The 27,918-nt window shown below is 41.0% G+C and overlaps 1 protein-coding gene across 6 annotated transcripts in view; it reads right to left on the bottom strand.

Annotated features, from left to right (window-relative positions):
• Positions 1-27,918, bottom strand: part of RARB (retinoic acid receptor beta) — a 1,029,560-nt gene that overhangs the window by 717,055 nt on the left and 284,587 nt on the right. For 2 of the 6 annotated variants that reach the window (XM_074405735.1, XM_074405733.1), the window contains exons 4-5: positions 7,894-7,951; positions 4,652-4,746 (exon numbers count right to left, since the gene is read on the bottom strand). The gene's annotated coding sequence lies outside the window, so the exon portion shown is untranslated. Of the gene's footprint in view, positions 1-4,651; positions 4,747-7,893; positions 7,952-22,225; positions 22,309-27,918 lie in introns of those variants that run through there. The other 4 variants (XM_074405736.1, XM_074405737.1, XM_074405734.1 and 1 more) reach the window with 4 other exon arrangements.

Genomic DNA, 27,918 nt, shown 5'->3' with positions numbered 1-27,918 from the left:
CAAAGTCTCACTGTCACCTAGGCTGAAATGCAGCGGTGTAATCACAGCTCACTGCAGCCTTGACTTCCCCAGGATCAAACCCTTCTCCCAGTACAGCCTCCCTAGTAGCTGAGACTACAGGTGTCCACCACCATGCCCAGCTAACTTTTTGTATTTGTAGAGGCAGGGTCTCACCATGTTACCCAGGCTGGTCTCAAACTCCTGGGTTCAAGCAATTCTCCACCTCCCAAAGTGCTGGGATGACAGACATGAGCCACCATGCCAGGCCTGGCCACAAACTCTTAACCTACCCTTGCTCTCTCTTGCCACCAATATGACTTCATCTGATCAACCCCTTTTCATTCAAATGGCCATCCTGCTTTCTCAAAGCTAATTCTTCTCTGCCTTGGAGATAATCTAAACACTGGCTTGAAATAATCAGCATTTCAGAAAGGATAACTTCATTCCCTTAGGATTTATTATTTGACCTGTTTGACACAGAAGGTTTGCTAATGAATACTTGCTTCCCTGTTTTGTTTCAGAATATCTGTTGATGTAGTTCCTTGCTCCTCAAAATATGGTCCATAGGCTGGTAGCATCAGCATCCTCTGCAAGCTTGTTTAAAATGCAGAATTTCAGGCCTCATCCTTGACCTACTAATCAGAATCTGCATTTGAATAATCTCCCCAGCTGATTCCTATGTGCTAGGTTATTAACTTTTACACAGGCTCTCAGGTCTAACCCGTAGACTCAGAACCTCATATTACCCGGTTGAAAATCTGCACCTATCAGGAGTAATAACAGGGAACATTTATCGTTCAGAAAGCACTTCCTTCCCTTCTGTCTGCATAGGTTTTTTTCCCTCTGCCTCCAAACATGCTAAAGCCACACCCTATTAAACAACAAAATCTCTTGACTCTGTTATCCCTTTGAGGAAGAATGCCATATTGTTCACATTTATCTACTTCCTCTCCCTGTGAAAGTATCTAACATCCCCATCCTGTTGAGCCCAGATTTGTTTGTATGACTTGTTTTGGCCAATGAAATGTAAGCAAAAGTGATATATGTCATTTCCAAGCAGAAGCTTTAAGACTCAGTGATGCTTTGCCCCTCTCTCTCCACTGTCACAAGCCTGGCAATAGTTCCGTCAACTTGAGTCCAGAAAGAAGACAACAAGGAGCAAAACTAAATGTGACTTATGGTGGGCAAGTAAATTTGCTGTTGAAAGCGACAGAGATTTGGGGTCCACTTGTTACAGCATAATTTTGCAAAAGCTTACTAATATACCTTGAATCACTATTGTTTTCCTGTTTTCCTCTTTTTCAATTATAAAGGAATAAATGTATCTAGAGGGAGAAATCTTATTTAGAGATTCACTCACATCTGAACTCTCAAGAACTTAGGTTATCCTAAGTTTTGGCCAACTCTGCCAAAATTTAGTGCAAGCCTGTCCAAATTGAGTAGTAAGGAGAAATGGTGGCCATAAGGCATAGACAGTCATACCTAGATATAAACACAGTTTATGATGGTCGGCAAGGTCACGCTGAGGCCTGAATTTTCCATTAAGTAACCCTCTAGGATGTCGAGAATTAAAAAACAATTAATCATGGAAACAGATGGGATATAGAATCTGTTGCTATGTTGCAATTAGTAAAAAGGGATATGGATAAAGCAAAACTCATTATGCTGAAAAGCAGAAGCATTGCAAACAGCAAAAGATCTTGTGGTCAACCACAGGTGTAAACTGAAGGACAGATGTACCCTTCCTGAGGCAGAGACAAGGCCAAAAATGATAAATACATCCCAGGTTGCTCACAGCTGCTCATCCCAAACAAGGAAGAGCATTAAGCAGTATTTGTCAGGAACTGAGAAGTCAATAGGCTTAAGAATGGTCATGACTCAATGACAGTCACCTATCTTTGTATTTTAAAAAAACAGTTAAAAAGAAAGAGAGACAGTATTTCGATTTGATGTGTTTAAAGTCTTACAGGGCTGGGCATGATGGCTCACATCTGTAATTACAGCACTTTGGGAGGCTGATGAAGGCAGATCACTTAAGCCCAGGAGTTTAAGACCAGTCTGGGCGACATGGCAAAACCCTATCTCTATCAAAAATACAAATATTAGCCAAGCGTGGTGGTGCATGCCTGTGGTCCCAGTTACTTGGGAAGTTGAAGTGGGAGGATCCTTTGAGCCCAGGAGGTAGAGATTGCAATAAGCCAAGATTGTGCCACTGCACTCCAGCCTGGGCAACCGAGCAAGACCGTCTCAAAACAGTTTTTAAAGTCTTACAGCTCAGAGGAGTGGAGATATATTGATCCTTTATAAATGAAAGCAAAACCCTTAATCCTGAAAGCATTGAGTGTGGCCCTCAAACGTTCTCTAAGTTTCTCAGGGTTGAGTAGTCCACATGCAGTTCAAGTGGCTATGGGGCACCCCTGGTCTTTCTGCACATAGGCCAGCTCTACTGCCTTGCTACTCAAAGTATGGTCCACGGCCGAAAAGTGCAACATCACTTGGGGATGTGTTGAAAATCCAGACTCTCCAGCTCCAACCTAGAAGTACTGAATCAGCTTGTATTTTAACAAAACGTGCAAGTGATTCACATTTTAAAGCTGGAGCAGCAATGGCCTACAATTGGGTAGTTACCTAGGGCCTAGTGTAAGCACCACAAGTCCCATGTAGCATGAGAAACCTCTTGGTCTCAGACTCATCCAGATAGTTGGTCATCCTATTTTAATCCCAATTCCACAACCAGAGGAAGTTCTCAAATGGAGAACTTGAGACTCAAGAGCCGCTTAGGGACTATTGCACCCCGAAACAATTTCCCACGGCTTACAGTTTAAAGTCACATCTGGTTTTATGTGGTCTTCAGATAAGGAAAATAGAACAAGGATGGAAGAATTCATATGGAAAACTAAGACTCTGAAGAACAATCTTCCTCCACATTCAGTCTTCCATTCCAGGATCTAACAGTCCAAGGAATGCATTTTGAAACTGACCAGAAAAAAAAGACCAGGGGACATTCTTCAGGGGCCTAGAGTCATTCTGTGTGATTGGTTGCATTATCACCACACCTTTCAAAGCCAAGGACAGCTGCTCTTGAGCAGTGGTTCTCAGACTTTAACTGGTCAGAAACACTTGCAGGGCTTCTAAAGCACAGACAGCTGGGTCCCGCTCTCAGACTACCTGATTCAATGTCGTCCCAGATCAGCAGCATCCAAAACACACAAACAATTTTAGAAATGCAGGATCTCAGGCACCACCCCAGGGATGCTGAGTCAGGATCTCTATTTTACCAAAATCTCCTGGTGATTCGCTTGCACAGTAACCTTTGGGAAGCATTGATATAGAAGACACTCATGAATTTGCTGAATCTGCATCCTGTGTATAAATACAACTACTTCATGTTCTCATTGAGCAAATTTGCATATCATGCTCTGCTCTTCCTTTTTTATTTTTATTTTTCCAATTTTGGCCATAGAATAGGTGGAAGTTCATAGCCACACAGCTACACAGATTCATTGCTAAGAAAGCAAGTTACCTTCAACACCAAGAACAGAGTGCTCTCATTGGCAATGAAGGAGCATTTGCCCTGGCTCAAGGAACATAAGGACTTCTGTTCTCTCCAGGGAAGCAGCCACTCAGGGGAAGCCACCACTCTTAGACTAAGGACATCTGGACACAGCCAGTGCCAGCAGCCTGTGTACTAGGCAGATGTACTTCAGAACCCTGCCTTCCACAACAGCTCCTGCAATTTGTTGGCCATACCTCATAGGAAGGTTTGATTCCTGCCAGATTAGCTTACTAGTGAACAGCATATTCCCTTCTCCAAATAGATAATGCTGATGTCACATTTTCTACCTCACTTCACTTCTGCCAATAACATAAGGCCACATATCCTGTTATTTTCTTATTTGAAGTCCTTGAACTGGATGCCAGTTCTCCTGGAATTTTTCTAAAGAATGGTAATAACTTTTATGAAGTACATGTTAAGTGCCAGATATTGTCTTAAATACTTAATATTTCTTATCTTATTTAATCCACACAATAACCCAGGAGGTAGCTACCATGATTATCCCATAGGATAGGGAATTTGAGACACAGAGTAGCTAATTAACTTGCCCAAGGTCACCCAGCAGGCAGACTGCAGAGCCAGCACATTAATAAAAAAAGGCATTAAACCACCATTTTTGTCTTACCTTTTTTTTTTCCAGAAAGTTCCACCTTAAAAAATATTGCAATAATAGAGTGCTACATACAGGAGTGACCCTGTTGCACTGGAGAATGCCTTTTAACCTGTGTGCATCTCAGCTCATCCTGTAGTACATGGAATAATTATAAGCACTCTGCCTCTCGCAGAGGTATTAAGTCTGTGCCTGCACAGTGTAAACTGTAAAAGTGCAGGATAAAGACAATGATCAAAGCGATGATAATCACCCCAAATAATTCATTAACTCTCACAACAACCTTGTGAGACACAGGAAATCGAATCTGGATTAATTGTTGGCAACTGTTTAACACGTGCCATGCCAAGATTCTATTCTTGTTCTTCAGGTGGGTGGAGGGGGCTATCTGCTGCAGAGAACTGACTCTCAAGTGAGGGAGGGAATGTCAAAGCTTTCCAAGGAGCTGCAGGAGAAACAGAAAAAAGAAACAGGGCTGTTCCCACCTGTACATGAGTGCAGCAATGACTGATAGATGATCGCCAAATCTGGCACATGGATAGGTTACATTTCTCAGCCTCCTTTACAGTTAAACATGGCCCTAGGATTCAGATATAGACAATGGAATGTCAGAAATCATGCCCCATCAAAATCTCCCATGCATGATTCTCTCTCTCTTGCTCCATCTGCCAACTGAATGTCAATACCCAGAAAAACCTAGGAAAGCACATATGGAAGACAGCCGAGCCTTTGTTATCCTGGGTCCCTGAATGACTGTGTGGAATGATCCTTACCTACTGCTCCTCCCTAGTCCAGGCATACCATTATTGTATTGCTTTCTACATATTACATCAAATTTAAATTTATTAAGCCACTGAAATTGGGTATTTATCCGATACCATAGCTAGTATTAGCCAAACTATTGAGCAATGTCCCCTTTATCTAAAAATCTGCTTTCTGCTCTTTTAAATACGTTACTTCTATTGCAAATTCCCATGAATAATGATTCCATCTAGGTCAGAAGAGGAAAATATCTGTAATAGATTGGGGAGATTTTATTCTCATATGCCTGTTGATCTGATTGTTTTCCTAACTCCTGTATAGGATTGGCCATGGTGAGTGAATGACAGTTTTGATTGTTGAATAGAAGAATAGGAAGAACAATTTTTTGCGGGAAGGATGGAGGAGTTTGCTGAAGAGGAAGAGTTTGCTCATTGTGATTTCATCAGATTTCCAAGACCATAGAAGAGTTGGAAAGTGAGGTGGGATGGCTCCAAAAAGAAGTCACCTGACTTGACAGTTTTGCCAAGACAGACATAGGGAACAGGAGAAAGAGGCGGGTTAGAGTGCTAATTCCCTGGGGAGGCAGGTTCCAGATTGTGAAGGTCCAGAGGACATTGGTATGAACTTCACTGACATTTACTCTGGGTATAAGTTGATAAAATTCTATATAGATATATTGATCCCAATTCTATAGATTGAAGAAGTGCCATGTTTGATTTGCCCAAGGTCATGCAGCACAATTCATTTCCCAAATCATTAAGGGCCTGTAGTTTTGTTTCTCACAGTCCTCAAGGCGGCACGTTCTCTCCAGCAATTTCATCTTTCTCTGGGTAATATCTGCTCCCCAGATTTTTCCCACTGCAACCATACCCTATGCCAGCCTGGGAACCAACAATTTGGAAATTTGAAACCAATAGAGATTTTGAGATGTTAACAGGTTAGTTGCAGATGTGGGAACATGATAATCCTGGTGCAGTGCCATCGTACCTACTCTTTGCCCCTTATGAGCAAGAAAGACTATCACCAAGAGAAAACAGCTCCCAAAGCACTGTGGCACCAGCCTTGCCAGGCAGGGAAAAGAAAGAAGAAAGAGTGCTCCCAGGCCTTTGTTCTGGCTGCACACATGTGACAGCTTTCAGAACCTCAGCAGATCTCCTGGCAAGAACGGCAGAGAGCAAACCCCTCCTCCCCACCGGGCAAGGGTAATGCCTCCTGGCAAAGACCTCCAGCACATCTATCTCTCTCCAGGCCCTTCTAGGGCTGCTGTGCATCTGCAGAACAGATGGGAGAGTGTGCTTGTCTGACTGTTGGCTGTTTTATTTCACTCAATAAACATTTATTGAGAATCTAGTTGTGCCAAGCCCTAGGCTGATTCCATTGATGTGTGTGCAAGTGAGCATGCATTGACCAAGGTACAAGTGCTGACAGAATACGTGTGTGTGCGTATGTGCATGTGTGTGTGTGTGCGTGTGTATACCCTCAACTCACCAAAACAACAGGAGAATGGTGAAAAGGAGTGGACAGCCAACAGCACGGCTAATTAGCTTTGTCATAGGATAAATGTCATGGTCTATGTCGGTGCTTCTCAGGCTTGGCCGTGCACATGAATCACCTGGGTATCTCGTTAAGTTGCAGATTTTGATTCAGCAGGTCTGGGGTTGAGCCCTAGATTCTGCATTTCGAATGGGCTCCCAAATGATGCTAATGCTGCTCATCAGGGACCACAGTTACAGCAGTAACAGGCTTGTCTAATCTTCTCGCTCATCTATTAGTTTGATGTTGTGTGGTCTGGCAGGAGATATACATTTGATACAAATCTGTATGTGCCCCTGAGGGAAATGAGTGTATGGAACTCACTTTAAAATGGGCCCACAATATGCCAGGTATTTTGTCTATGTAAATTCAACTAATTCTCACAAGTAGGTATTGTTCATCTCTTTCACAGTTGAGAAAATGTAAATTCAGAGAAATGAAGTAACTTTTCTGAGGTCCCACAGCTAGTGAGTATTAAAGATAAGATATGAAATTAAGTCTCCCTGTCTTTTAAAATCCATGTGATATCTACTTCCCTAAGGGATCTCTTCATCCATTTATGTTGCCTCCCGTCTGCAAGAGATGGTTTGAAGCACCACAGATTTCGAACTGGGAGCTGCCGTCACATGGTCCCTTGACACTCAGTAAAACCTAATATGGAATTCTCTGCTAGCAGTATTGCTCAATTAATCCAATTTTTAAAAGCATGGCTATCATTAAAACCTCTACGTGAATGTTTAAAAAAAAAAATACAGTATTAGCTGGTTTTCTCTTCCTGGTAATGACCTGACAGCAGGTATCAGTATCAAGAAGGTGATGGATTTCTGTCATGTCAGAGCAAGGGGAATAATAATAATAAAGGCCAAAGGTGAGATTCCTTCCACTCTGAGAAGAAATACTGTGACGACTGTTTACCAGGAGCCCTGGGCTCAGCCCGGCAGTCTCCAGAGAATGAACATGTGACTACCGTTATGCAGCCCAGCCAAGTATTCAAAATATATTGGGTTTCATGCTTAGAGAATTATGTTTATTGTTTCCTCTAATCAATTTTACTTCACAAAATAAAGAGTGATAGATCACTCTTAACTTCTGGGAAGAAAGGAGTGTCAGAAACCTTACAAATAAAGTATGTGTTAAAGAAAATGGGTAAGGAGTGGGCTCTGAACTGAAGAGAGGATATATGGCCTACTCTTTAAGCTCATAGGAAATTGTGACCTCGAAAAAGTACCCATGATTTCTCAAGAGAACTATTACTTAACAAAATCTCCACAATAACAATGAATAACAGCCTGCCAAAGAATATAAATAGAAAAGGATTTAATATATATCCCATAGTTATGAGATTATTGGCCAAGGGAGTCTTGTGCTAATAAGATCACTCCCTCAATCCCCCAAATCAAATTCCTCACAAAATAATATTCATATTACTAACCTTTTTGAGGAGAGAAGATAATCCTCTATAATTTTCAGCCCAATTGGCATTTATTTTTCTATAAAGGAAATAAAGAAATCAAAATGATAAAACAATTCCATTTTGAAGTAGTTTTTAATGTGCTGATCTAACTATAGCTTTGAATTTATAATGGAATAGTTCATATGTTTTATATCTAAAGACAATGAATCTCTGATAAAAACAAAAAATGAAAATAACCTGAATTATTTTCCATCATTTGCCTATTTCCGTAACTGTAGCCAGTCTTGGACAGTTCTCAATCTTTTCCCTCCCTGCCTCATTCTATTACTCTCAGGAAGATTGCTCAATAGAAAATCGAACCAACAAAAATGGAGAATTCTTAATGCATCATTAGGTCTTTGGAGCATGTAAATAGACTGCATCAATTAAAAAAAGGGGTCCAGGAATATATTTTCTGTCTTCTAATTATTAAAACTAAAAAGAGAGCATTTCTCAATAGGCTCTTTCATATTTAATTTTATTAGTTCTATGTAATTATGTTTAAGATGAAGGATATAAAATTCGCTAAATAGAAGCATTAATAAATGTAAAATAATTTCTAAAACGTTTGTAGTGTATATTTTTAAATCTTGCACATCCATTATTCTTCATAGATCTACAACTGCTGTTTATAATTATGAAATATTGCTAATTATTTCATTAGTAGTAAACCAATTTTATTAGTTGTTATTTGTTTATATTAGAGACATTTTTAAAAGACTATTAGGATTAGAATTATGTAATGAACTTGTCTTCTGTTGGTCTAGTCTTTGTTTTTTTCTAATCTAAAGCATCAAATGGGCAGAATAGGGTTCAATTTTGATACAGGAGTTACTATAAATTCGGTTTCATTTTTCCCCCTTGAAACAGAATTCTCAGCCTGACATTTCTATATATGGGATTTCAAACTGCAGCACACTATCGGTAATATCCTAAGTTAAACAAGGATTTCCTGATCCACTACATCTGTCTGAGTAATGGTTACATCTAAGCAGCAGTTCTGACCAACTACAAGCACATGGTCATGGGCTGTTAGTGAAGACCAGGGTTTGTGTGTGTACCATCTATGCTGATAATATTTCTGGAGCTATAGCAGGTAAGCTCCTTTCTCCTAGTTAGGTTTTGAAATCTTATGTAATATTTTTAGAGATAACACCTTAGGTGGGAAAAATGGGAAAACCTCCATGGAATTGTTGAATTTAGTATACAATAAAGTTCAAGAAAGCAAATGAGGAATCATTTGGCTTTGACTGACAGTTTTTGTGTTTCACAGCATCTCCTGGCTACTTATCTCCAGCTAAAAAATACTTTAATGATAGTTCAATTAGGATGTCTTTCTGTACTCCTTCTCCACACTACAGCCCCATTGATCTCCAAAATACTGTGCAAAACCCCACATCACATGTGAATCACAGTGCATTCCGATGTTTATCTTCCTAGCTAGAACATAACTTCCAAGAAGCTGGGCACTATGTGTGTGTGTTTCTTTTGTTTTTAGCCCCTACATCTAGTATATCTGGAAAAGGATAGATGTCAAGTAAACATTTGTTAAGTGATATGGAAGTGGTTGTGCTAGACATTATCTTTACATTTACATTTGAGCTCCAAGTCCTCTTTGCTTTTTTTTTTTTTTTTTTTTTTTTTTTTTTTTTTTTTTTTACTCTTACTCATGGCTGACTAAAGAAAATAGTCCTGTAGGCCAAAAGCAAATACTAACCATTTACATTTCAAGGCTATAAAAGCCATTTGCATACTTTGTCTCAGGCAACCCTTTCAAACCCAAGAGTTAGGTAATTTGGTTTTCTATGTCATACAAAAGAAATTTAAAGCTCAGAGAAGTTAGGTGTATTTTCCATATTCATGGTTTAGCAGGAATGTTCTGAAAGCAATACTTGCATCAGGTCCTTAGGTATCAAATCCAAAACTGTTGCTATGATCCCACAGCAACCTTCATTCTTTGCTGGGCATTTCTGGGAAAACCCTCTAACCACCTCACCTAAGGTGGCAATAACCAAAGAAGCAAACAAGGATCAACGAATTCATATTCTAACTATCCTGTGCCTTTACACCTTAACACTTCCATTTAATAAATGACAGATAAATATTGGTCCCTTCCAGGCAGTCACAAGTCTGTTATTTTTCAATCCACAGTATAAGAATTGATGGTAGTTGATAAGATGCCTGGTGTCCAGATCTAGAATTATGTTCCAAGAACCATAGCAGTAATACTTAAGTGCTTTAAAAGTATCATCCATTTAATCTTCACAACAACCTCTGAATTAGGTGCTAATTATCCCATTCTGCAGGTGAGAAAGCCTAAACTCAGAAAAGTGAAATAATCTTGCTGGAGGTCATTTATCTGGTGAGTGGTAGAGCCCTAATTCAGTCTCATTATTAGTTTGAGTCATAGAGCTGTGCTCTCAGCCATGATATCATCCAATCTCCTGCTCCCGCTCAACTGGAGACATTTTCTAAAACCTTATGAACCTCAAACTCAATCTGTAGGATACGTATTTCAAGCCTCTTTATGCACTTCGATTCATTCTTTTAAAATTAGTATGCATTTTAAAAGGATATTCTTTCTCTAGATCTAAAGACAAGTGTAATTTTGTAACAATCTGGATTTGTGCTTCAATTATCCAAACTGTTCCTTCCCACTTTATTTATTTATTTTTTTTATTTTTTGAGCCAAAGTCTCACTCTGTAGCCCAGGCTGGAGTGCAGTGGCACCATCTCAGCTCACTGCAACCACTGCCCTGGGCTCAAGAGATCCTCCCATCTTAGCCTCCAGAGTAGCTGAGACCACAGATATCCACCATTATACCCAGCTAGTTTCTGGGTTTTTTGTTTGTTTGTTTGTTTGTTTGTTTTCCTGCAGAGACAGGGTTTTTCCATGTTGCCCAGGCTGGTCTCGAACTCCAGGGTTCAAGCAATCCTCTTACCTTGGCCTCCCGAAGTGCTGGGATCACAGGCATGAGTCACCATGCCTGGCTTCCTTCCCACATTTTTCAAATGTAGTGCAAAATTTATCACAATTTATCCTTATCCCTTTTACTCGTGTAAACCTAAACCTAAAAAGTATACATATACATCAAGAAAAAGGGGTATTCTAGACACGCAAATAAGGCTGAATACTCGAGAACAGCATTATAGCTGCATCTTCCTTTTTTTATTTTTTTTTAATATAGATTAACAAAAATAGACCACTAAAGTTGCATGCACTTTTACTTCTGAAAGCTGGAGCCAAAAACATCCTGGTCTTACTATATTGGAGTAAATTAGTATCTTTGTCAATGCCAGTTCCTAAATTGAGTATTTCCTTTGAATTTCAGTTCATATGACTAAAACCATCAATTGCTAACCAGCAGCCCACAAGCCAAATTTCATCCCGTAATATATTAGGTTTTGGCGCTCCTTTCTTTTTGATGCTGATTTAGTTGGCATTAAAAGAACAACCGGGGGATTTTACACAGATTTCCAGAGTCACACAAAAATTGAGATTTCTAAACACTTACATAAAGTCAGGCATTTGTCGTTACTAGTCTGAAATTGCTCCAAAGCGAAATAAGTGCCTGGAGCTGAGTTAGGGCTGCCCTCTTTCATGTTCTTAATCCATACAGCTATTGTCATATATCATTGCTACCTCCCTTTGCACTCCTGACTTCTGAATGCGTTCGAATGTTCCATCCCAGCACATGAAGTGTTCTTTATTTATTTAAGCTCACTTTTTGGAGGCCACTTCTCATAAAATTAAATAAACGATTTTTGTTTTGTTTAATACCATGGATATCATTACTCTGCAGTAACTTTATTACAGGATGTACTAGAAGATCCACTGCTTTTCCCTTTCCCAAAAACTTATAGCTTTCCGATATACTTGTCAGGCTATAGTCTCTGACAGTTTTTAGGTTATCTCGTCTGTCTCAGTTGATAACCAGATCATCAGAGGTAGACCTCATGGGCCTTTGGTAAGCAAAATTTTGGCCACACTATCTGTCAGTCTGCTATTGCTCCTGTGACTATGTTACCTTTTGCGGCAAAAGAAATTTTGCAGATGTAATTAAAGTTACTCACCAACTGACCTTAAAAAAATGAGAGATTATTCTGGATTATCTAATCACACAAGACTAAAAAGCTGAGAACTTTCTCTGGCTGCAAGTTAGAGAAATTGGATGTCCAAGGACTCACTGTTGCTTACTTTGAAGATGGGTACCCAAAAAATGACTCTAAAGGTTGAGAATGATCCCCAGCTGATAGCCAGCAAGGAAATAGGGACTTCAGTCTTAGAATCACATGGAACTGAATTCTGTCAACAACTTGAACAAATCTGAGAGAAAAATCTTCTCTTGAACTTCTAGATAAAAGTTCAGGAGAGCTGATGCCTTGATTTTTGGCCTCGTAAGCCTGCCTGAACTTCTGACTCATGGAAACAGTGATATAGTGAATGTTTGATGTTTTCAGCCACTGGTTTTGTGTTAATCTGTTAAGGCACTGATAGAAAAACAAATACAGGCCCCATGGCCACTGGTGACCCTAATGAGTGCTATCAGAAAGGTTCAGAATGCTTCATTCTCAGCAATCATTGTTTCCTTTTTGGTGTGACTTTGTCCTTAATCTGTTATGTTTCCAAGCCAATCCTGGTGATTTAGAGCCTGTGCTAGTTGCCGATTCCTGCCATAACAAGATCAACACAAACAGAAAATAAGAGGTCCAGAATCGGTACTGAGAAAATAAACTGAGCACTATGAAGATCATGAGTACTATGAAAATAAACTGAATACTATGAAAATCGGTACTGAGAAAATGAACTGAGTACTATGAAGATCACATCTGAACCTCTTCTATTTAAATTTTCCAGCACTATCTCTTTTAACCATAATATTGAATATATTCATATGTGAGGCAAGAAAAAAAGCTATCTACTCTAAGTTTTACATCTTTATTAAATTATCAAAAGACAACTACAATTGTCATTGTAACAGTGAAACATTTAATCCAGTTCTAAAATTAAATGCAGAACACGTTTACAAAAGCCATCAATTTGGGATCTTCTTTTGTCAAACTCTAATTTTCAAACAATATTTTAGTAGTAAGCCTTATTTCACCAGTGGAAAAATCTTAAGGAAGACAAGACTATATATTCACTCAATACAAGACTATTTACACTTTACTTATCTCTGTGATCTGTACTATTTGCAGCACAGGTAGACAGATGACCACATTCTTCATGGTTTAATACCAGGAAGATGTGGGTTGTGCAAGTAAAGTATTCTCCACCTTTGATATTCCATGGCTAACTCAAGTCATTCATTCACTCATTCATTCAACAAATGAGGCCAATTGATAAGGTCAAAGAGGTGAACTATATGATAAGGTTTTCTTCATAGGATGTATTGCTATCTGAAACTATAATTTTATTTGTCTAATTTACTGTGATATATGTCTCCCAAGAGAATGTCAGCCCCAAGGGACTGGTAAATTTGCTTTTCTGTTCACTGATGGACATCCAACCTTTAGATTGGTGTCTGTTACATAGTAGATGCTCAATAAATACTTACGAAATACATACATACATAAATGATAAAAAAAAAAAATCTAGGTCAGCATTCACAAGTTCTGATATGCAACTGTTACTCACATTCTCTAAATTGTTCCTGTCCCTCTTTTTCCTAACACTAATGTCTCCAAAGTATCTTCATTAAAACAGTAAATCCTCTCCTTCTGCATTTATTCAACAAACACTATTGAACACCTTGGCTATTCCCTGTCTCACTCAAGAATCATTCACTTATTCATTTATTCATTCATTTAACAAAGGAGGTCAAGGATGAGGTCAAAGAGATAACAGGAGCCAGACCATAAAGAGCTTGGTAGGACACTGTAAGATCTTGGGCTTCTAGTAAGAATGAGATGGGAAGCCGCCATTTGGAGGAGGCTGACACAATAAATGTCATATTCTGATTAATGTTTTATTAAGGCCAACGTAGCTATTACGTAAGGCAAGGGTAGAAACAGGATCTCCAGTCAGGAAGTTGTTGGAATACTCTCATATTTTTTGACTGCCAGTGTCCTCATGTAATTCAAACTAGGTTCTTGAATAAACTTTGCTAGAAAACAGAAGTCGTATTTGAAACCCTTATAGGACGCTCAGCACTGATTAGCTGTCCTCTTATATCCAGTCCCTTGCCATGTAGAGGATCATGGAGCATTGCTCCTACAAAGAATTAGAGACCTAATTGCAATTGCCTCCGTTCAAAGAAGAGGAGATTTCCTTTTGCTCATTCCTTGGTGGACAAGGCTCATGTTCTTTACACAATGCTATCTTATTCCTCTTATGCTCTAATCTAGCATTATCTACATTCACTCTCTCACAAAACAAACTGTACCATGTTTACATAAAAATGTTAAAGTGCATTGTCCTGAAAGAGAACACAGAGCATTTGCAGAGAGCCACTCAAGTCTCTTCCAAAGCCCATGATGCTTAGGTCATCCCACACTGAAAATCTCACTGTTTTCAGGCTTCCCCTGTAACCACATTGAAGAGATAGTTTATGGTGAGTTGTCTCTATCATGCTTTCTTGTGAAGGATCTAACCTCAAGATAGACTCAATTGACCTACATAACTTGAGCCCCCAAGGCCAATGAATGCAACTCTCACTACCCATTGCTTTTTTCAGGTGTGTCCACATTAATGTAGATACTGTAGTTTCTGGGCAGCTCACTATTATTATAAATGTATTTGTAAGACCCGGAACGGTGGCTCAAGCCTGTAATCCCAGCACTTTGGGAGGCCGAGGCGGGTGGATCACGAGGTCAAGAGATCGAGACCATCCTGGTCAACATGGTGAAACCCCGCCTCTACTAAAAATAGAAAAAATTAGCTGGGCATGGTGGCACGTGCCTGTAATCCCAGCTAGTCAGGAGGTTGAGGCAGGAGAATCGCTTGAACCCAGGAGGCGGAGGCGAAGGTTGCGGTGAGCTGAGATGGCGCCATTGCACTCCAGCCTGGGTAACAAGAGCGAAACTCTGTCTCAAAAAAAAAAAAAAATGTATTTGTAGATAGAGAACCTGGTGTTACTGGTGAGATGCTCTCACTGCAGAATAAAGAACAGCAGTTAAGAGGATATGAATTACCACTTCCCTGCTTTTGGTTCTGCAACCTTTGTTCCAGTCATTTAACTCTGTCAAGGCTGTTTCTTTACCTATAAGATTAGCCTACTGGGAATGAGTAATAAACGGAAAAACATGTGTCAAGCTTTTAGTAGACTCTGGCACATAGCGAGCACTCAATATTAGTGATCATCATTTAAACCATTACTCCAATTTTCACCATCCCTGCAAAGATGGGCATGAATCTTCCAAAATGGTACTGAATTCAGGAAGTTATTTGCTTGGCTTGCTACCTTTCTGTCACCTGCTTATAAAAACCATGCTATTGGAAAAGGGACATTCTAGAGCCTGGCAGCATGGATCCACAGACACATTTCATCAATTCCCTTTCTTCCATGTATTCTATGTTTACTTATTGGTCTAGGTGAAACTGAGGCAAGAGTTCTAAGGTTCTTAAGTTTGACGTGATGAATGCAAAGACCACCAAGTAAGGGCAATGAGGTAGATGAAATCCTAAGATGATGGAAATAGCCGGAGCAAAACTCACACAGATATTTTCATTTTGCTTGTTTTTGCTTATGTAAGAGTGATGAAAGAAGACAATTTAAAAGGATAAGGGACAGAAGAAGGGAAGAGAGAAGGGAAAGGCACTGCAGAAAGTGAAGGAAAAAAAAGTGAAGGACTTAAGAATAAGAAGGAACTATAATAGAGGGGAAAAATGAAAAAGGAAAGGAGGGGGAATAAAAAGGGGGGAAGTTGCTGGAAGACTGATTCTACAGCCCAGCATAATGCAAAGGTAAAAGCCAGGAGCAGCACAAAAAGCCTATCAGAGAATATAAAGTGGTCTTATAATTGAACAAATTGTTCTTGTAGTTCTGTGACTATTTTGTGAATAAAACGGCCTTTCTCCCTAGAAAATTGAAACTTAAGATTTTTCTTGACCTTTGAGTTCAATGATACCACTGAATGATCACTTGAGTCTTGTTTACATGATTACATTGACGTCATCACTGCTCTTTTGAGAGAAGTAAAACCTTTTACCCTGCAGATGCACCATATACAAAGTGGAGTGATCTCAGAGATGCCGGTTATGCTCAGAACAGCGGCCTCCTAGTGAAAGAGGGAAGCCTGGTACAACAGTTCTGGGGTTGACATGGGTGATACTTCCCACTCAAATATTTTGCTTTCATTTTTTATTTTCTATCAAAAAAATCTGTACACAACATTTAACATGCTTGATTCTCAGTCTCTTAGATCTATTTCTAGGGTTTTTTTTTTATTATTATATGTACTCTGCTGGCCAAGAGAAAAAATAGACTATTCAAGATTATGATTACTTAAATTCGCTTTTTTTTAGTGGTGGAATTTAATCTGACTTCATTTCCTAAAATTAAAAATCAAGCATAGTACTGTGTTTCAAATTTGGCAAAGTGAAATTCCATAATCTGTTGCTTCAGCGTGGGATCCACCAAGCACATTTCTCAGCTCACAAAGGACTTCTATCTTGGAATATATCCAACCTCTTAGCATTAAGTTGGTGAGTTACCATGAATGCTCTTTCTGAACTGATGTTCAACCTCTGTAAAATAGAGCAAATCATATTATCTTTAAATAGTAGTACTAGTCATACATCTAATCATATCAGGACAAAAATAATAGGCGAGAGTGATACTGGCCTGGACAGTAGGCAGACAGATATGAGCAGGAGTAATGAGGGAATGTGTTCTCTTTCCGGGTCCATGAGGGGGTGTAGTTTTAAGGGCAAGAATTTCCCAGCACCACGCCCCCTCCCATCTCTCTCCATCCGGGATATTCAACAGTTTCTGTTTGAATTTCGCAGGCGTGGGAAGAAACTAAAAGTCAATCGCTCCAATGGAAGTTCTGAGGAACTCCTTTCATTGGCCCAGGGTCTTGGAGAAGGTGGGGGTTCCTTCCAGGATAAAAGTCCGTGTCCACACACCTGGCCGGATTTCCCCTCTGGAGTCCCCTTCCACACTCTTCATGGAAGCCTTTCTCTTCTTCTCCTTTCCTTCTCTTTTCTCTACCTAAATTGCCCCACCGCTTATTCTTTAAGAAGTTGGAGGGCCGGGCGCGGTGGCTCAAGCCTGTAATCCCAGCACTTTGGGAGGCCGAGGCGGGTGGATCACGAGGTCGAGAGATCGAGACCATCCTGGTCAACATGGTGAAACCCCGTCTCTACTAAAAATACAAAAAATTAGCTGGGCATAGTGGCACGTGCCTGTAGTCCCAGCTACTCAGGAGGCTGAGGCAGGAGAATTGCCTGAACCCAGGAGGCGGAGGTTGCGGTGAGCCGAGATCGCGCCATTGCACTCCAGCCTGGGTAACAAGAGAGAAACTCTGTCTCAAAAAAAAAAAAAAAAAAGAAGTTGGAGGCCAAGAACCCACAGGAGCTGAGAAAAAAAACCCGGTTACAGTAATAGTCCAAAATACTTATCAACTGGTTGGCCAGAGGACTGGTCAATCAGAACAAAGGTAGACTATAATTCGCCAAGGCTGGCAGGCTTACCATGGATATCAGGTTCATGCCTACCTTGGACACAATGTACATGATGAATTAAGAAATAGTTGAGGCAAAGGAGTAAATCTAAGTTTCTGGACTGAAAAATTGGTTGTATGGTACTGTCATTTCCCCAAGAGAGAATAATTTTAGGAGGTTGTTGGTAGTGGTCATTTTGGGTATAGAATGTTGGATATGCTTGTGAAACATCCAAATGGAGACGTTAAATGGGCAATTGAATAGATGTTGCTATTATTAGGAACGGATTAGAGACATAAATTAAGTCATTGTATGGATACAATGGATTAGAGACATAAATTGACTTATTGTACTAATAAAACTTAGAACCATGAGAATGAAAGATATTACCTAAAGCGAAAGGTGGGGAGAGAAGAGGAAGGTGATATAAAAAGATGGGCCAGAATAGAGCCCTAGTGTTGGAAAGATCCAACCTTTATTTAGAGATGAGATCATGAAAGTGGAGCCAGCTGGGAAATGATAAACCCTAAAGAGGAGAACTAAAGTCTCACAGAAGCCACCACAGTCACTGAACAAAGCCAACAGAATATACCTTATGATAGAAAAGGGATGAGTAAGCTCTGTCCAATGCCCCAAGAAGTTGAGTAAGAGTGCAGATGACTGCTCCGTAGTCACTGCTGATGTCAAGAGAAGTTGTTTCTATAAGCAGTGGAGGCAGAAGCCACACTGGAAGAAGACAGACAGTAAGGAAGAGGTGAGGCGGAGATTAGCATGTGCAGCAAGCCTCACCAGAGTTTGACAATGACATGGAGAAAAGAAATGAGATAAGGGATGCTGAGAAGTATGGGATCCAGAGTTTGTTTTAAACAAAGAAGACATTACAAATAGGTTGACATGTAATTGCTGTAACAACTCCATGGTTTAGAGAAGTATTATTTTCTCTCATTTATCAGATGAGAAAACTAAGGTTCAGAGAGGTTAAATAACTGGGTTAGGTTCTCACAGCTAGTAAGAAACAGAGCTGAAAGTTGAGTTTAGCATATTTCACTCCAAAGTTCTAGGATAGAAGAATACTTCTCATATTGGGTTACATTTATTTTCCCACATAACTGTTTTCTCATTTGAAGAATTTTATTTTTAATTGACATTAATTAGATATAGGACTCACTTTTTTCTAAACACAGAGGATGGTCTAACTCATCCTTTTTTTTTTTTTTTTTTTTTTTTTTTTGAGACCGAGTTTCACTCTTGTTACCTAGGCTGGAGTGCAATGGCGTGATCTCAGCTCACTGCAACCTCCGCCTCCTGGGTTCAAGCAATTCTCCTGCCTCAGCCTCCCGAGTAGCTAGGACTACAGCTGCATGCCACCATGCCCAGCTAATTTTTATATTTTTAGTAGAGACGGGGTTTCACCATGTTGACCAGGATGGTCTCTATCTCTTGACCTCGTGATCCACCCGCCTTGGCCTCCCAAAGTGCTGGGATTATAGGCGTGAGCCACCGCGCCTGGCCCTAACTCATCCTTGAATCCCCAGTACTTAGTACAATATCTGGTCATTAATAATGGGTACTTAATAAATGCATGTTGCAGAAAACAAATGAGTTTGTAACCAACTAACTGCTGAGAACTTACCCCAATCTTACACAATTACCAGGCTCCACTGAACGAACAGATTGCTTCCCACTTAAATTTTTTTTTCTCTGTACTTGAAATATATACAGTCTTTATTCACACATGGAATCTATTCTCAGGTAATACTGACTTCATGGTGCTGTTCCACATGAGATCAGCGTATTTGTATGTGAAGGAAAGGGTATACTCAATCACTATGATATTTTATGAGCCTGGAAATAATAAATAGATATGTTTAAATATTCATATGCTTGATTGATCCTTCTTAACCACACATTTGGCTCAGCTGTTTTGCTAGCATTTTACTTTAGAGCCTTTTTAATGCAGTTATTATTTTTTTCCTTTATCATAGGAATAAAGAAGTTTTAACAAATATCCCTAAGGTTAAAATAATGCCTAATACTTTAAAAACGTGTGAGCTCTGGTGGTTGTCTCAAGATGTTAATAACTTAAGTTTCTGCTGAAATAATTTTGTTTTGAACTTCTTCCAATAAACTCCTTCCTTCTCACTTTCAGAAAATTTATCCTTTGAAAGCCTGAATAGAAAAAAAGAGTTTTCACAGTAACAAAACTGCTTCATGACATAATGTGTAGTTCTTCAGTTTAGTTTTGTTATGATTTGCTAGCAAAGAAGTTTAGGCTCTGTCCGTCTCCTAATTACCTATATATTGTCAAAGCTACCTGAGCCAAGTTCAATAAAATAAGGAAGCCTAAAATAGGTCAAATTTGCATTCTGATTATTTGCAACAGTTTCTAATCCCACAAAGTATTTTTTTCCTTCATGCTTAAGATAAGGATTACCTATGAGTTCCCCCCCACCCCCAGTATATCTATAAGCATCAAGTATTTTTTTGTCCAAGAAGGAATATACAATTTAGCTATTCATTTATGCAAATGATGGTAAACAGACTTATAAAGACAGATAATAAACAGCAAATGAGGTTATTTTGTTTCACGCTTTATGTTGTCGGAGTTCTGAGCATGGTTTAGTGTTTTCTATTCATGACTTTATATTACCAAATTACTCCCTGATGGCGTCTCAGATGTGCTTTTGTCTGCAAATGAGAAGGAATAAAATACCAGGACATTAACGTTAAATTACAATCGTTAATGGCGTAAATACGAAAATAATTACTGCATCATACCATCAATTGTTATGTGTTCATTACTGAAGTTCTTGTAAAGCCTTCATTTTCTTGTTACAATTATTTTTTCCTTTATTTTTGTCTGGCTATTTTATAGCCCTGACAGTACTTTAGCAACATTCAGCAGTTACACAAGCCATTTAATGGGGCTCAAAGCTTCATTTAAACTTCATTTAGCTGCATTTTATTTGTGTATATATGCCTTTTACTTCTTTCTGACAGTCAAAAGGCACTTCCGGCACAGGTGCTGGAGAGAGGTGTCAAAGGAGACCATCTAAAACCAGCAATAAACTTCAGAGAAGGGTTTAGACTTACTTTAACATGGCTCGATAAGATACCTTTATTAAATAATCAAACTTATTGCCCTCATCCTCTACAACTTTAGCTTCAGGGTTTTTCTTCTTCTGCTGCTAGCACCACTTTTTAAAATTAATTTATAAATCTGCGGCCAATCAGGCAAGATGCTTTTAAATCTCGGACTCTCTTCCGTTCTGTTTCTTCTCCTCTGCTCCGCCTCACCTCTTTCTCTGGCTCCTACCTCTTTCCTCTTCCCTCAGCGGTCTGTCCCTAAGCAGGCGGGGAAGGGACCCCCTCCAGACAGACAGACAGACACACACACACACACACACGCACACACACTCTCTCTCTCTCACACACACACACACACACCCCACACTCAGGCTGCCTGGTCCTCGAAGGGTCGTCCAGGTGCACTCTTTTGTCTGCTCCACTCCGTGACCATCACTTCTGCCTGCCTATCTCCGGCGGGGAGTCTCAGGGAAACTCACCCCGTGATGAGAGCTGCAAGGGGGCGGGGCGGGGGATGTGAGGCACAGCGGGCGTCTAGTACCCGAGCATCCTTAGCCGCGATGCGCGTACACACACACACACACACACACACACACAGATCTTCTGTCACCTGTTCACTTTCAAAGCCAGCTCTCTCTCTAGGTAAAACTTATCCCTCGTCCCCAACCCCACCCCTACCTTCAAGAGTCCACGTACCAGACATCCCGTGCACACCTTTTTCAAAACATCCGGAGGGAGGAAAGTGCATACTGGGGCACACTGCAATTACAGAGATCCCGAGAACCTCTTCTCGGTTTTACCGCCCCCGCTCCACATCTTCTCTGCAATCACATACAGCCTCTTCCTGCCAAAGCGCGCGCACAGCCAGCACCCCTTCCCCGCTGACAGCCCAGGCTTGGAGCCTCAGCCTCCAGGGCTCTGTCCCCGGCCGGGTCCCTCTGCGCGCCTCCAAGCCTCTAGTACTCTCTCCAACTCCTGCTGTGTGCAGCCTGGCCCTACCAGCTCCCTAGGCCCAGCCAGTGCTTAAACTTTTTCTCGCCCTTTCTCTGGCCCCAAAGCATGCCACAACCCGGAGTTCCGACACCCCGGCCCGAGCTTAGACCCCCACAGGGGAATGGAGCGAGAACCCCTGCTCCCAAGGGCGCCGGGTCTCGCGGTGCCCAGCCCTAACGTGCGCAGGACAGCGCAGGACCCGGCAGGGATGCGAAGGGAGCCAGGGCGGATCCCGCTGGCAGGTGCAACTTGCCAGCGACTCCTGGGTTCACGCCCCTGGGGACGGCGGGTTTGGCCTAATGAGAACAAAGCTGGAGTCCGGGGAGACTGTCAGACAGGCGCTAAGACAATAGCAATAAAGGGAACTTGGAAGAGGACTGCTGCACAAAGTTGTCCGCGAGTCCAGATGTCCTGGGATGGGTCGCGGGCTCCCGCTGCAGATCCCCCACCCCCCAGCCCCCGGCCCCGCCGCGGTACACGCAAAATCCCTGCTAGGCAGCGGGTCCCTGGATGCCATGCAAATGCCCCAGTCTCCCAGACGCAGCTTGGGGCTCCCGGAACGCACTGGGCTTGGACAGCAGCCGCCCAGCGGAAAGACCCGCCGGCGCGCTCTCTTGGCTTTACCTTTCGGCAGGCTGCCTGGGAGTCCGCGGCGCGCCGCCCGCTGGCTGTGCCCTCGGCCCCTGCCGCCGCCGCTGAGAGCAAACAGCAGGAGCCCGGCTCGCTGCGCCCCGCCCCCGGCTCGCTGCGCCCCGCCCCCGGGCGCCACGTCCCGCCTCTCCACGCCGGCCCGCAACCGCGCGGAGCCACGATGGCCCAGTGGGGTTTCCGCGTGAGCTGAGCCGGAGGCGACGGCCGCGGCTGCTACTGCTGCCACCGCTGCTGCTCTGGTTGCTGCCCCTGCCGTCTTCACCGCTGCGGCTGATGCATGCCACAGGCCAGCCAGGATGTCCCAAATTGCCAAGGGGTACGGCCGCCCTCCTCCCCAACAAAACAGACTCTTGGAAATGAACTCCAGAATAGGGCTACTCTGCGTTCCGTGCACCTGCAGCATCAGCATCACCTGGGGGCTTGCAAGAAATGTAAATCTCTGGGCCCTACCCCAGATCGAATGAGCCTAAATCCCTGGGGATGGGGCCTAGCATTGTGTACTTTAAGAAGCTCTCAGGGAGACTCCAAGCACATTAAAGTTGGAGAGACACCGCTGAGAGAACTAAGTGGCTGATGAGATGCATGCTCCGTCAGTCCTGAGACCCACGAGCCCACCCTGGCTGAGGGTTTAACTTGGCAGTGTTTGCAAAGCTCAAGTGTACTTGTCTGCACCCTGGATGTCATTCATCTTGCTTTATTGACTGCGAAGTCTTTAGAGATAAACAGAGGGGGGAATACATTTACTTCTGATCTGACAGCTCTAATGAGCTCAAAGAAGAATTATGTAAACATTATTAAGTGTAATAAACACGTGTCGGCATCAGGCAATCTTCTCTGGAGAAGGCTTGGCAAAAGCCGGAATGAGCCAACGTTTTATTCATAATGTCTTTTTAACTTTATGTTGCCTGTGTAATAGGCCTTTGGCTTTGCTGTTGCCCAGACGGAAAATCATTACCCCAGTAATGGATGAGCTAGTTCAAAAGGAGAACCACTGGGATGCTGAGCACTTTCATTCATAAATGCTATGTATCAGGCACAAGGGAAACCATCTTCTGCCAATGTGCCATTTTAATTATCCAACTGGTGTACAGTTTCTTGTTCAACTTCCTAAGGCATCAACTACAGAAAACAAATAAAAGCGATTCACTTACCATTTTCTTTGTAGTAAGTTCTCCTTCTCACTTTTTCCCTCTGTACTTTCCTGAACTTTGGACATTGTTGAATACAGATGTTCCTAGACTTACCACTGGGTTACCTTCTGATAAATCCATTGTAAATTGAGAATATAGAAAATGCATATAATACATATAACCTACTAAGCATCAGAGTTTAGCACAGCCTACCTTAAACATGCTCAGAACATTTATAGTCCATAGTCTACAGTGAGGCAGGATCATCTGGTAACATAGCCCACTGTAGAGTATCAGTGGTTTATCCTGATGGTTGCATAGCTGGCTGCCGCTCAGCCTGTCTCTCCAGAGTATCCTACTGCTTTAGAATCATCATAAAGTCAAAAAATGTAAAAACCCTAAGTTGAGGCATCTTAAGTTAGGCACTGTCTTTACTGGAGGAATTGAAGATCCACTGCCAGGGAAGAACTTGATGACGCTGCCTTGGCCTCCTCTGCTCGCTCTAGGAGTTGTTTCTGGTTTTGAACATTTATTTGGAGTCGATGTAGAAGTTTGAAGTTCTGATCCTCCAGAAAGCCTTGTCAAAGTCTTGCTCTGGTATCCAGAGCAAGTGAGCCTTCAAAAGACCTCTTCTCTACGACCTTTATGTTCCTGCTTCCTAAAAAACGTCAACCTGTTCTCAGCACCGAGAGCATTACCATTTTAAGAAATGAAAGAAAAACATGATTATCAAGAAAATCAGTCCATCAAAGAATCCAAAACAGTTTGGCTCCTCATCCCAACTTTCAAGAGTCATATGGGAGAGAATACTAGGAATCTGAAACTACATTGCTTATTCTAGAAAGGACATAGAATAGGAACAAAGAGACAAGGAAAGGGTGAAGGAAGAAAAGAAGGGAAAGAAGGAGGGCAGAAGGAAGAAGGTAAGAAGGAAGAGAAGGAAGGAGAAGGAGAATGGAGAAGAAAGGAAGGAAAGGCATATTAACAGCTACTAAGACATTTAAAATTAAAAAGAAAATTGGAAAAAGATGGCAGGATAGATGGGGGGCAATGTGGCAGGGAGCTTCACGCTTATCCAACTGTATGACAAGAGTAAGTTTCTTAGATCTGTCTCTAAAGGAACAGACGCTGTGTAAGGATTCAAGTGATTTCTTAAGAAAGTGCTCACAGGAGAAATCAGTAAGGATATTGGGGAAAGTGGCAGAGGCAGCAGAGCAGGAAAGGAGAAGATGCTCGACAAGCGTCCAAAAGTCCCACCGCAGTGAATAGGGCTTGGCTTGATTCTTCAGGGAACCTCCGGAGTTTAAGTTAAGCCTCTAAATTGCCCCACACCGAATGAAGAGAGCCAGGCAGTTTATTGATAAACAGCCTCCCAGGGGAAATAAACTTCTTGGCACTTCTGTAGGCTCCAGTAGCTTGAGAGCAGTCCTTTAGAGAGAAGGGAAAGTTGCTAGTCATTGAAAGCAAGGGAATTTAGCAATTTGGGGAGGCAGGATGTCACACACAAAAAAATAGTAAAAAGAATTGTGTAGTATGTGAGCTCATTCTCGACTTTGTCTACTTTAGTGGGGGAATTAAGGAGGCTTGGAAAATGAGGAGTCATGTCAAAGCACTGAGATGTAGGCCAGCTCTCCAGCGTCCTCATAACGTTGTCGCCCATGTGAGCCACCATTTGGATACCTGGCATAAAAATGTATGGACAACCAGTCCCTCTTAGCCAAAGAATTCATGACAACTCACCCAAGTGCAGATAAACAGTGGCGATTTCCCCTTCTTTCTCTTTTCGCATTCCTGTCCCTAAGACCAGAGGAAAGGGGAATTCTGCCTTGAAAATGGAAGGAAAAGGTGTATCAAAACCAAGCCTCGGTTCTCCTTGAATCCTTTGTGCTGATTTGAAAAGAGGAATAAGAACAAACTTGTTTTCGTCTCAGCCAAGGCTCCTTAAGCTCAAGGCTGGTCCATGATCAGGAAAAGAGAGCTCTGAATTGGAGACAAAACTGGAAATTCAAATTTAAAACGTAATGGGTTTTTAACAGTTGAAACTGAGTAACTGAAAGTTAACCAGAAATTACGAAAGCCACCCAAGGTCTCACTAAGGGGTCTTCTACTCGATGGAAAAGGGGAAAATTGACATAATGCATTTGAGACAGTGGTTTTTAGAGAAATATAAAGTTTCATGTTTATACTTCAGTTTGTACAATAAGTTGGTTATATTTGAAATTGTTTACTCCTGGCTGTCTCCCATGATATGTCCTTAATTAACTTTCCCTACCTTAGATGAGCCTCCACACCAATGTTTACTGGATGGCTGTGGCCTGGCATGGCTAGTCCTGCCAACCATGTGTCCTGAAATATGGAAAATATTAGCACAGCACAAAGGAAAAGCTATCATATAACTCTATGTGGTTAAATGCCACGTATAAGTCGAATTATTTTGCTTTATTTTGAGGAAAATGACTAGCCTAGAAATACTCATAGAATAGGTTCTTCTCACTCTTCATTTGTAATTTCCTTCAAAATATCTATTTAAATAAGTTGCTTTTGTTTTGGTTGGAACATTTGGCCCTGGGAATATGCATGTTGGTTCCACACTTTAGGAAACTGTTTCTATCATTAATTGAGAGCTGATTTGGATGATAATCTGAAGCTAAGAGAATCTGGTTTCGAAGATATTGTCATTCTGCCACCATACAGATGTCAGGAGCCCAGTGTTCATTTTCACCACTGTTTGGAATGCTCTGTTCTGTCTCAGTTAGAGATTCCAGCTCAAGTTTTCTCTTTCTCCATCCTGTTTGGCACTTCCTAACCTGCCCTCTTGTTAGATTCTATTCCCAGACTTCACTTACTCCATTTCCCACTTGGACCATGAGTCTAAGATAAGATACACAGTACATCCTGTGCTGAAACAGAGTGTGTGATAAATACGATTCATTAAACATGGTGTACATCAATATCAGGTCAGGGTAGAAAATATACAGCATAATGAATGGTCTATAGTTTGAGATTCAAGGAAGTGCAGTCCCATGGAGGGTATTCAGTGGCATTATCAATCATGGAAGTAAAAGTGGAATGGTTTGTGGTTTACTGGAATGCCGTAAAGATGTTTTCCACTTCTATTCTCACTCCCCCACAAACTCTCACCTGATTTCCTTGATGATCATAAAATCAATCTACCACCTGTGAGTAATTCACAATTACCCTCTCTCCCTATTGATATCACTTTTTAGGGCATCAGTTACAGTCATATTATTATTCAAGAGAAGCTTTTCAAAAATAATTTAATAGAGGTTGTCATAACTTATTCACTGACCATAGCCTTAGAATTCAACATCTCAGAAGGGAGTTGATCTTCTGATTTCCCAAAGACTAGAATTTCTTTGAAAAATATTCTAAGATCTGGCTCTAACTGCCACTTAAAAAAAAAAAAAAAAAAAAAAAAAAGCTTTTCCCTGCCGCTTTAAATTATATCTTAAAGTCTCAGTTTTCAGGAAATGAATATCGGTGATAGGGGAAATGTGAATACACTGAGAAAATCAGGATTTATGGAGGATATACAATGTGTTTAATACAATAGACTCATGAAATTTCATATTCATAAATGTTCTTGATTAATCTTTCTGAACTGAATAGTTGTTTTGGAAGATAAATTTTCAAATGTAAACTCATATTTCATGTAAAAATAAGTTATCATGACCAATTAAAACATGTAGATAATATTCCAAGTTGCAGTATTATCATAATAAAATATGTGTTTGTGTAAAACATCCAAAGATTTAGTTAGCACAAAGAAAGCTCTTTATCTATTTTTTGGCTTTTAAGAAAATTGTGAAATTAAGTCAACCTCAATTAAAACAAAATAGTATGAAAATTTCAACAAATTTCTATAAATTGTGTATAGTTGCATAACTGATTTCTATTACAGTTACAGAGGTGACTTAACTTCAGTTTAAAAGACTGTATTCAAAACCTCATGCTTCCACTTTAAGTATCTTTTCTCCCTTCTTCACAGCCTCTCAGACATCTGTCTTCAACCAAATCAAATCTCCATGTGAAGTACTTAACGCTCTGTAAAATCGACACACAAATACACTTTTGACATTCACTATTTACATAACCTTAGAAGTAGATTCTATCACATATCTACAAGGATTCTAAAGTAGGCATATATGTCAATATGTTTATCTATAGGACAATAATCTTGATTTTTTTTTTTTTTTTTTTTTGAAACGGAGTTTCGCTCTCGTTACCCAGGCTGGAGTGCAATGGCGCAATCTCGGCTCACCGCAACCTCCGCCTCCCGGGCTCAGGCAATTCTCCTGCCTCAGCCTCCTGAGTAGCTGGGATTACAGGCACGTGCCACCATGCCCAGCTGATTTTTTGTATCTTTAGTAGAGACGGGGTTTCACCATGTTGACCAGGATGGTCTCCATCTCTCGACCTCGTGATCCACCCGCCTCAGCCTCCCAAAGTGCTGGGATTACAGGCTTGAGCCACCGCGCCCGGCTAATACTCTTGATTTTATATAAAGTTTTGATT

This window comes from Saimiri boliviensis, chromosome 9, assembly GCF_048565385.1.
Source record: "Saimiri boliviensis isolate mSaiBol1 chromosome 9, mSaiBol1.pri, whole genome shotgun sequence".
Classification (NCBI taxonomy): Eukaryota; Metazoa; Chordata; class Mammalia; order Primates; family Cebidae; genus Saimiri; species Saimiri boliviensis.
This window is presented reverse-complemented; position numbering and strand designations above follow the sequence as displayed.